This window comes from Aotus nancymaae, unplaced genomic scaffold (genome assembly GCF_030222135.1).
Source record: "Aotus nancymaae isolate 86718 unplaced genomic scaffold, 86718_ANA_hifiasm-v0.15.2.pri h1tg000003l, whole genome shotgun sequence".
NCBI classification, from domain to species: Eukaryota; Metazoa; Chordata; class Mammalia; order Primates; family Aotidae; genus Aotus; species Aotus nancymaae.
In genome coordinates this window covers 588190-598352 of record NW_026988414.1, presented here as the reverse complement: position 1 = coordinate 598352, position 10163 = coordinate 588190, and positions in this window count along the sequence as shown.

Genomic DNA, 10163 nt, shown 5'->3' with positions numbered 1-10163 from the left:
CGCGCGGGGCACGTCGGGAGTTGTAGTCCACGCAGTGGGGTCGCGCATGCGTGTGGGAGCCGGGCTCGGAGTGAGCACACCTGGGCGGCCTGCGGCCCCTCGCGCCGAATGCTGGCTGGCAGGGACAGCTGCGCCCCGGCTTCGAGCCGGCAGCAAGGTCACAGACGCAGGTGGCCAGGAAGGTACCTGGTCCGCACCTGGAGGCTGTGGTTGCGCCGCCGCCCGAGTGCATGCCTCCGCCTCGCGTTGCCTTCGCCGCAGCCCAGGCCCTAACCCAGCCGCAGCCACACCTCGGCTCTCTCCACCCCAGGCTCCTCATGGCCTCTGGACACAGTCCGGACGCCTTCTACACCACCCTCTGCTGGAGCCGTCGGGGCGCCCCGGAACGTGGCGGGGGCTGTCACCTGATGACTTTAGGCTCGCGCCCCTCGGGCTGTGCGCGCCAAGGAGGCAGAGGCCCTTGTGCCGGGTTCCACCCCTTCCCCGCTCCGTGCCTGGCACAGAGAACGTGACTGACAGGCAAATTCTGATCCATTCAAATTGTGGAGTTCCCCAAGGCGTAAAGACTGTTTAAAAGTCCAGCTCCTAAAGCAGCCGAGCACTCCCTAAATATTTGATGATGCTGAAATATGATCACGGCGGGACTAGAGTAAACTGCAGGCGTGAGAAATCTTGGTTTCTGTCACTTTGTGGGTATTCACCCATCCCAGGAGGGGCTACAGGCAGCTCCCGGTGATCAGTGGGAGGGGACTGGGCTCCCAGAGCCCTGTGGACATGTACAGCTGGAAGCTCCCTGAAGGGGCACTGGGTACGCTTGGCTTGCCAGGGAAAGCAGTCCCCTACACGGGGGAAAAACCGTGGCAGGTTAGGAGCCAGGTGACCTTGGGCGGTGACATGATCACTCATGTTTTTCCACTTCTAGTGTAGGGGAAATAGCGTGGTGAGACTTCCCTGCCCTATAGCACACACAGAGAGGGCTTGGCCAGGGCCCGCCCCAGAGGCAGTGTCTGGTCTATGTTTTCTTAGATTCTGTATTTGTCTATTTGGCATCCATTCATAACAGGGCCGGTTCTATTAACTACATTTTCTTATTTTCTGTATCCTTGGTGCTCTGGCATTTGGGCGCAGGGTTAGCCAATTCTAAGAAATAGCAAAGGCCCAGCACAGAGCATGCTTTTCATATACGAAAGCGCCAACCCTAGTCTACAGTGCCACCGCCTCCTGATCTAATTCTCGCCCTGGTAGCCAAGATTCTCCCTGCCCTAAATCACCCAGGGCCAGGCGTCAGGCCACTAGAGACCACACTGCAGCCCAGATCCCACTAGGATTACTCAAACTAGCCAGTTTTAAACTCTTGCCCTGCCCTGCCAGGCCTTCCCCATGAAAACCTGGAGACGGTCTCGGGGCTGGGCTCTCCCCTGCTCCTGCTTCTGCCTCTTGACCAAACCTGGAGGTCCCTACAGGTCCTGCATGCCACGGGTGCCCCTTCTCTCGGGAAAGGCAATCAACCTTGCGAGGGCTTTGGTCTCACAACGACGCCACTCAGCCATACATCTGTAAATTAAACCCCAGGCACAGACCATTGTCTAGCAAACAGCCACGGTGCTGGCTTAGATCTGTCTAGGTGTGTGCCCAAGAGGTGACCATGCCCCAAGCCAGCTTTGAATTTGTATCAGGGGAGACTTAGACATGGTTTCTTGCCATTTCTCCCCCTGTGGTCCAGCCACGTAGTGAAAGGCAGGAGAGAAACTAGCAGAGTCTGACCGGGGCTGTCCCTGATACTCCTGGCCTCTGTCTCATGTGCCCTCTCTGGGGACTAGACACAAGGCACGAGCTGTCAGGGCCAATCAGGCTATGGCCTGGTTCTGTTCCAAAGGCAAAGGGACAGTTCAGGGAGGAGCCAGTCCCTGAGAGCAGGCCCAGCGCCCAGGAAGCCCACAGTCCAGGAAGCAAGGCCCCGGTCCACACAGCTCAGGCCTCTGGGCCACAGTGGCTCCCCTGTGGGACCATCCCAACCACCACCAAGCAGAGGGCCAGCCCCAAACCTCCATCTGGTCCCCACCTCCCCATAGTATAAAGAAGAGTGACTTTTTTCATTGTTGTTGAGACGGAGTCTCACTCTGTCGCCCAGGCTGGAGTGCAGTGGTGCGATCTTGGCTCACTGCAACCTCCGCCTCCCAAGTTCAAGCGATTCTCCTGCCTCCACCTCCCCGAGTAGCTGGTACTACAGGTGCCTGCCACCACACCCAGCTAATTTTTTTGTATTTTTAGTAGAGACGGGTTTTCGCCATGTTGCCCAGGCTGGTCTCGAACTCCTGACCTCAGGTGAGCCACCTGCCTCGGCTTCCCAAAGTGCTGGGATTACAGGTGTGAGCCACTGTGCCTGGCTGAAGAGTGACCTTAAAGAAGTGTGAGTGAGGCCTGGTGCGGTGGCTCACGCCTGTAATCCCAGCACTTTGGGAGGCTGAGGTGGGCAGATCACGTGGTCAGGAGATGGCAACCATCCTGGCTAACATGGTGAAACCCTATCTCTACTAAAAATACAAAAAGCCAGGCATGGTGGTGCACACCCGTAGCCTCAGCTGCTCAGGAAGCGGAGGCAGGAGAATCACTTGAACTTGGAAGGTGGAGGTTGCAGTGAGCCGAGATCGCACCACTGCACTCCAGTCTGGGTGACAGGGCGAGACTCCATCTCAAAAAAAGAAAGAAGTGTGAGTGGATGGAAGGAATTCCTGGTGCGTTCAAGAGTTTGTTGGACCTTTATGGACGTGTGCAGAGGCCTGGTCCTGCACAAGACACACTGTGGGTCACAGAGATGGAGACAACAGGGCCAAGGAGTCTCCCAGGGCTGCTCCTGCCTCCCAGCCTGCGCTCGCTTCCTCAGGCCCACCAAGCCCCGGCCAGGACGCCTGCCTGTCCGCAGGGATCCTCTCATCCCAACCCTTTGTCACCGAAGCCGCTAACACAGAGGCAGTACAGCAGATGATTCTGCAGTCGCCTGCTTGATGGCTGCCCTGAGCCTCGAAGCACCATGCTGACAGGGCTGTGGCTGCCCACACAGCGAAGTCTCTGCCGTGCCTAAGAAATGCGTAAGTGGGCACAGTGGCTCACACCTGTGATCCCAGCACTTTGGGAGGCCAAGGTGGAAGGATCACTTGAGCTCAGGAGTTTGAGACCAGCCTGGGCAATATAGCAAGACTGTCTCTACAAAAAATTTAAAAATTAGGCTAGGCATGGTGGCTCATGCCTGTAATTTCAGCACTTTGGGAGGCTGAAGCAGGCGGATCACCTGAGGTCAGGAGTTCGAGACCAGCCTGGCCTACATGGTGAAACCCTCGTCTCTACTAAAAATAAAAAAGTTAGCCAAGCATGGTGGCACATGCCTGTAATCCCAGCTACTCAGTCTCGAAAAAAAACAAAAACAAAAACTAGCTGGGGTTGGTGGCATAAGGCCTGTGGTCCCAGCTACTGGGGAGGTTGAGAGGTGGGATAAATGCTTGAGCTCGAGGGGCAGAGGTTGCAGTGAGCAGAAATCGTGCCACTGCACTCTAGCCTGGGCGACAGAGCAAGACTCTGTCTCAAAAAAAAAAAAAAGTGCTGTTGCTGAATTGGGAGGTGAGGGTAGGGGGAGAGTTGGGTGGAGGCTTAGAGCCCTCAGAGTTTGCCAGAGCCAGCTGAGGTAGACTCCTAAGAGTGACTGCTGTCTACCCTGTGGATTTGCTCTCTTACCTACACTCTTGTGTGGGATGTTGAAAATGGGGGAGGCCGTGCGTGTGGGGGAGCAGGGAGTATATGGGAAATCTCTGCACTTTCTGCTCAATTTTTCTGTGAACCTGACACTGTTTCCCCTACCCCCTCAAACACATGCGGGCACAGGAAATGCTGCTCTCCATGGCTGCCTTCCTCCTCCCCCAAGCCAGCCTGACCCCTGCAAAAATGTCAGCTCATGCCAAGCACGTCCTGAAGCTTTTATTGAACGCTAGCTGGCTGTCAGGGCCTAAAGAATTAAGCAGGTACCTGCTGTTTTAAATACTGATTGCCACTTTCCCTCTAATCGTAAAAGTAACTCCTGTTGATTGCCGAAAATGTATACACACAAACACACAACCGAAACTAGAACCACCCATAATTCCTCACCCAGGGAAAAGCATGATTTTGAGTTCTGGGGTCTGCTCTCTGGTCTGAGATGGCTGTTACAGTAACAGGATTGAGAGGCTAAACAAGGTTTGGTTATGTATCTTTTTTTTTTTTTTTTGAGATATAATCTCACTCTGTCACCCAGGCTGGAGTGCAGTGGCACGATCTTGGCACACTGCAACCTCTACCTCCTGGGTTCAAACAATTCTCCTGCCTCAGTCTCCCGAATACCTGGGATTACAGATGCTGTCACTATGCCTGGCTAATTTTTGTATTTTTAATAGAGACAGGGTTTCACCATGTTGGCCAGACTGTTCTTGAACTCCTGACTTCAGGTGATCTGCCCCCTTCGGCCTCCCAGAGTGCTGGGATTACAGGCGTGAGCCACTGTGCCCGGCTGGCTGTGTATATTAAATAGCATTAAAGCCTCACAACCACCCTGTGATATGGGTACCATTGTGATCCCATTTTCCTGATGGGTAAACTGAAGCACAGAGAGAGTATGTGGCTAGCCCAAGGCTTGCAGTCAAGTTGGCTGAGCCAGCAAGTGTAGGAAGCCAATGTACATATCCACGCATACACGCTCCACACACACACAGAACCGCACCGCCTCCCTGTTCAAAGACAAGACGGGGAAGCATGGGAGCTAGGCCCTTGGCATGAAGGCCCCATAGCCAGCGGTTTGAAGCTGAGTTGCCCATGAAGGGTCCAGGACCAGGTATGTGTCTTAGCGGTGGGAATCAAAGCCGCAGCCTCACACACAGCAGGAGGTTCTGGAACTGGCCTTCTGCAGACAGCTGGAGAAACCATTGCAGCACTCAAGCTCTGGGTAAACAGAGTCATCTCTAAGAAAGTGGAACCTGGGGCCTGTGCTACACCTGGGCCACCCACAGGGGACAGAAACTCCAAGCTAACAAACTGACATAAAAATTGTTCAGGAAAGATACGGTGATGCGTACCTGTAAACCCAGTACTTTGGGAGGCCAAGGTGGGAGGATTCATTGAGGCCAAGAGTTCAAGACTAGCCTGGGCAACATAGTGAGACTGTCTTTTTTTTTTTTTTTTTTTTTTTTTTTGAGATGGAGTCTCACTCTGTCACCCAGGCTGGAGTGCAGTGGCGTGATCTCAGCTCACTGCAGCTCCGCCTCCTGGGTTCAAGTGTTTCTCCTGCCTCAGCCTCCCAAGTAGCTGGGATTACAGGTGTGTGCCACAAGGCCCAGCTAATTTTTATATTTGTAGAGATGAGGTTTTGCCATGTTGGCCAGGCTGGTCTCGAACTCCTGACCTCAGGTGATCTGCCCAGCTCAGCCGGCCTCCCAAAGTGCTGGAATTACAGGTGTGAGCCATCATGCCTGGCCAGTGAGACCTTGTCTTTAGAAAACATAAAGCAACCAAACAAAACAAAACAAAAAAACAGCAGGCAGTGTGGTGACACACACCTACAGTCGCACTTACTAGGGAGACTGAGGTGGGACTTAACTCCTAGGAGTTAAGCCCAGGAGTTCAAGGATTCAGTGAGCTAGGATGGACTCACTCCAACCTGGGTGACAGAGACTCTGTCTTAAAATAAACAAATAAAAAAAAGCCGGGCGTGGTGGCTCACACCTGTAATCCCAGCACTTTGGGAGGCCGAGGCAGATGGATCATGAGGTCAAGAGATCGAGACCATCCTGGCCAACATGGTGAAACCCCGTCTCTACTAAAAATACAAAAATTAGCCAGGTGTTTGGCGTGCGCCTGTAGTCCCAGCTACTTGGGAGGCTGAGGCGGAAGAATCACTTGAACCCGGGAGGCGGAGGTTGCAGTGAGCCGAGACTGTGCCACTGTGCTCCAGCCTGGCAATGGAACAAGACTCTGTCTCAAAAAAAAAAAAAAAGAAAATTGTTTATGTTTCCATTTATCTCTTTTATTACATTATTGTTGATATCTTTTCAATAAAAATCTAGTGATTGCCCTAGGGTTTACAACATATGTATTGAATTAATCAATTTATCTTCAAATACCGTTCTATTGCCAGCGCACAGGGTAAGGGCTTCAGAGCAGTGCATTGCCAGTTCCTCCCCCCACTTGTTCTATTGCTTCACATAATTAAAAGTGAATTGATTTTTGAAACAAGGCGTGTCTCCCAGGCTGCAGTGCAGTGGGTCAGTGTGATCTCACCTCACTGCAGCCTTTGCCTCCCATGCTCAGGCGACCCTCCCAGTTCAGCCTCCTGCGTAGCTGGGACTTTAGGCACACACCACCAAGCCCAGCTAATTTTTGTATTTTTTCGTAGAGACAGAGTTTTGCCATGTTTCCCAGGCTGGTCTTGAACTCATGAGTTCAAGTAATCTACCCACCTTGGTCTCCCAAAGTGTTGGGATTACAGGCATGAGCCACTGTGCCTGTCCTAATCTATTTTTTAGTATGCTATAGATAAATTCCTATTTTTGCTTTAGTTTTTGTTGTTGTTGTTTGAGACAGAGTCCTGCTCTGCCACCCAGGCTGGAGTGCAGTGGCATGATCTTGGCTCACTGCAACCTCCGCCTCCTGAGTTCAAGCGATTTGCCTTCCTCGGCCTCCTGGGATTATAGGCACCTGCCACCATGCCTGGCTAATTTTCTTTTTTTTTTTAATTTTTAGAAAAGATGGGTTTTCACCATATTGGCCAGGCTGGTTTTGAACTCCTGACCTCAAGTGATCTGGCTACCTTGGCTTCCCAAAGTGCTAGGATTACAGGCATGAGCCACTGTGCCTGGGCTTTGCTTTCGTTTTTTTTATTTATTCTGCCTGAATGAACTTTCTCTGTTGTTTTTGTTTATTTTGGATGAGAAATTACTTTTATTTTCAAAAAAGAATTGTAATAGACTTTATCTTTTTTTCTTTTTTGAGACAGAGTCTCGCTCTGTTGCCAGGCTGGAGTGCAGTGGTGCAATCTCGGCTCACTGCAACCTTTGCCTCCCAGGTTCAAGCGATTCTCCTGCCTCAACCTCCTGAGTAGCTGGGACTACAGCTGTGTGCCACTACACCTAGCTAATTTTTGCATTTTTAGTAGAGCCAGGTTTTCACCATGTTGGCCAGATGGTCTCCATCCCCTGACCTCGTGATCTGCCCACCTTGGACTCCCAAAGTGCTGGGATTACAGGTGTGAGGCACCACGTCAGGCCACCTTATCTTTTGAGAGCAGTTTTAGGCTCACAGGAAAGTTGAGCAGAAGGTGCAATGATTTTCCCACATACTCCCTGCCGCCCCACGTGCACAGTCTCCCCCATTTTGAACATCCCACACCAGCGTGAACCTATATGGACACACCATTATTACCAACACCCGTAGCTACATTAGAGGTCACTCTTGGTATACATTCTCTGGGTTCAGAAAAATTTATAATAACATGTGCTCACCATCATATTATTGTTATTATTATTATTGCTTTTGAGGTGGAGTCTCACTCTGTTGCTCAGGCTGGAGTGTGGTGGCACGACCTTGGCTCGCTGCAACCTGCACCTCCACGGCAGTCACCGTAGCCTTGACTTCCCTAGTTCAAGTAATCCTCCCACCTCAGCCTCCTGCCTAGCTGGGACCCACAGGCACATCATCACATCTGGCTAATTTTTTTATTTTATTTTTTACTTTTTGTAGACATGTGGTCTCACTATGTGGTCCAGGCTGGTTTCGAGCTCTTGGGCTCGAGCAATTCTCTTGCCTCAGCCTCCCAAAGTGCTGAGATTGCCACTTTGGTGGGTGAGCCATCACACCCGGCCTCAATATTCCCATTGATAATTCCATTTCGTTCTGATTCTTGATCTGGTGGATAAAACTGACTTTGTTTCCTGTGGACATTTATAGAATCTTTCTTTGCTCCTAGAATCTTGCAATTTCACAATCATGTCCCTTTGGAGGGTATTTCCCCCGTTATGCTGGGCCCTCAGTGACCTCTTTCTGAAGATTTGTGGCCTTTAGTTCTGGGAAATTTTCTTGGGTTCTTTTTTTTCTTTTTTCTTTTTCTTTTTCTTTTTTTTGAGACAGAGTCTTGCTCTGTCACCCAGGCTGGAATGCAGTGGCATGGTCTCAGCTCACTGCAACCTCCACGTCTTGGGTTCAAGGAGTTCTCATGCCTCAGTCAACCAAATAGCTAGAATTACAAGCGTGCGTCACTACACCTGGTTAATTTTTGTATTTTTTGTAGACACAGGGTTTCGTCATGTTGGCCAGGCTAATCTTGAACTCCTGGGCTCAAGCAATCCACCCACCTTGGCCTCCCAAAGTACTGGGATTATAGGCTGAGCCACCGTGCTGGGCCTCCGTGGGAATCACGTCAGCCTGGATGAGGGTCATGTCTCACCAGAGTAGTTTTACATTTGCTTTGAACCAGAGCTCTTTCCTAGAGCCAATTTTTTTTTAAATGACAATTTTTTTTTCTTTTTGCTACAAAGAGGTATCCAATTAAATGACAATTTTTAGTGTAAGGGCATCTAGACTACCAGATAGGCTGAATTTGAACCCCATATTCATGTGAGGAACAGGCCCAGGGCTACAACTCCCAGGGAGATTTTATTTCCACAATCAGATTCCAGGCTGCGTCACACCAGCTTCCTTGTCACCTCTGTGAGCCATGGGCAGATTTTGTTTTCTGTTCATCTCTTTCATCCTAACTCCCTTTCACAGACCCAAGGCTTCACCTCCTGTCCATATCTGGATGGAAAACTCAAGCCCGAGACACTGAGAGCGAAGCCCCTGGGGGCACACACTTCTTGGGCATCTCTGTCCCTCCATCTTCATTGCTAGTCCCTGAAGATTCTCCTGGCTACCTGGGAGCTCAGCTACGAACATAAAAGACTGCCTGGCATGCTGGTGTGTGTCTCTAGCATTTCTAGGTGGTTGGGTTGGGACCTGCCTCAGATTCTCCAGTCGGAGAGAATAAAAATCCCACACAAATGTTTTTAAAACTGAAGAGATTTTGGCCAGGTGAGGTGTCTCATGCCTGTAACCCCGGCACTTTGGGAGGCCGAGGCAGGTGGATCACTTGTCAGGAGTTCGAGACCAGCCTGGCCAAAGTGGCAAAATCCCGTCTCTACCAAAAATATAAAATTAGCCAGGCGTGGTGGTGGGCGCCTGTAATTCCAGCTATCAGGAGGCTGAGGCAGGAGAATCGCTTGAACCTCGGAGGTGAAGGCTGCAGTGAGCTGAGATCACACCATTGCACTCCAGCCTGGGCGACAAGAGCGAAACTCCGCCTCAAAAACAAACAAACAACAATAAAAACTCAAGAGATTTCATGGCTGAGCGCAGTGGCTCAAACCCGTAATACCAGTACTTTGGGAGGCTGAGGGGGGTGGGTCACTTGAGGTCAGGAGTTCAAGACCAGCCTGGCCAACATGGTGAAACCCTGTCTCTGGCAAAAACATAAAAAATTAGCTGGGCGTGGTGGCGAGCACCTGTAATCCCAGCTACCAGGGAGGCTGAGGCGGTGGAATCGCTTGAATCCAGGAGGTGGACGTTGCAGTGAGCAAAGATCTCGCCACTGCACTCCAGCCTGGGCAAGACTCCGTCTCAAAACAAACAAACGGCAACAACAGCAAAAGAGATTCCACACAGAAACCGACATTTCTGGCTTCTTTTGCTGGAAAATTAAAAGAAAGCCACAGCCACTGTGACTCCGCCTCCGTGCAGGTCACATCCGTCCAGGTGTCCAAGTCCCCACCGCTCCTCATTGTCTGACGCTGGCTGGCTGGCCTTTCGGGCCCTCTCGTGTGCCACCCTGACTTCTCTAGTCCTACCTGGCTGGCTCCCCCTCCTACCCCAACCCCTCCAGCCCTGCACAACCCTGCGGAGTCTCCCCCTGCCAGGAGGAGAGTCAGGTCCCGCGGAGCGCAGGGCGCCAGGGAGCGACTGTTGACCCAGCCGTGGGCAAACAAGGCAGTCAATTATTAACCGGCCGCGCGGCAGGCACCAGGAAACCCGATCCCGCGGCGCAAGCCGAGCCGGCCCGACGGGAGGCGCAGGGCCAGCGAGCCGCTCAGCCTCCGCAGCTGCCGCGGGCTCGGGCC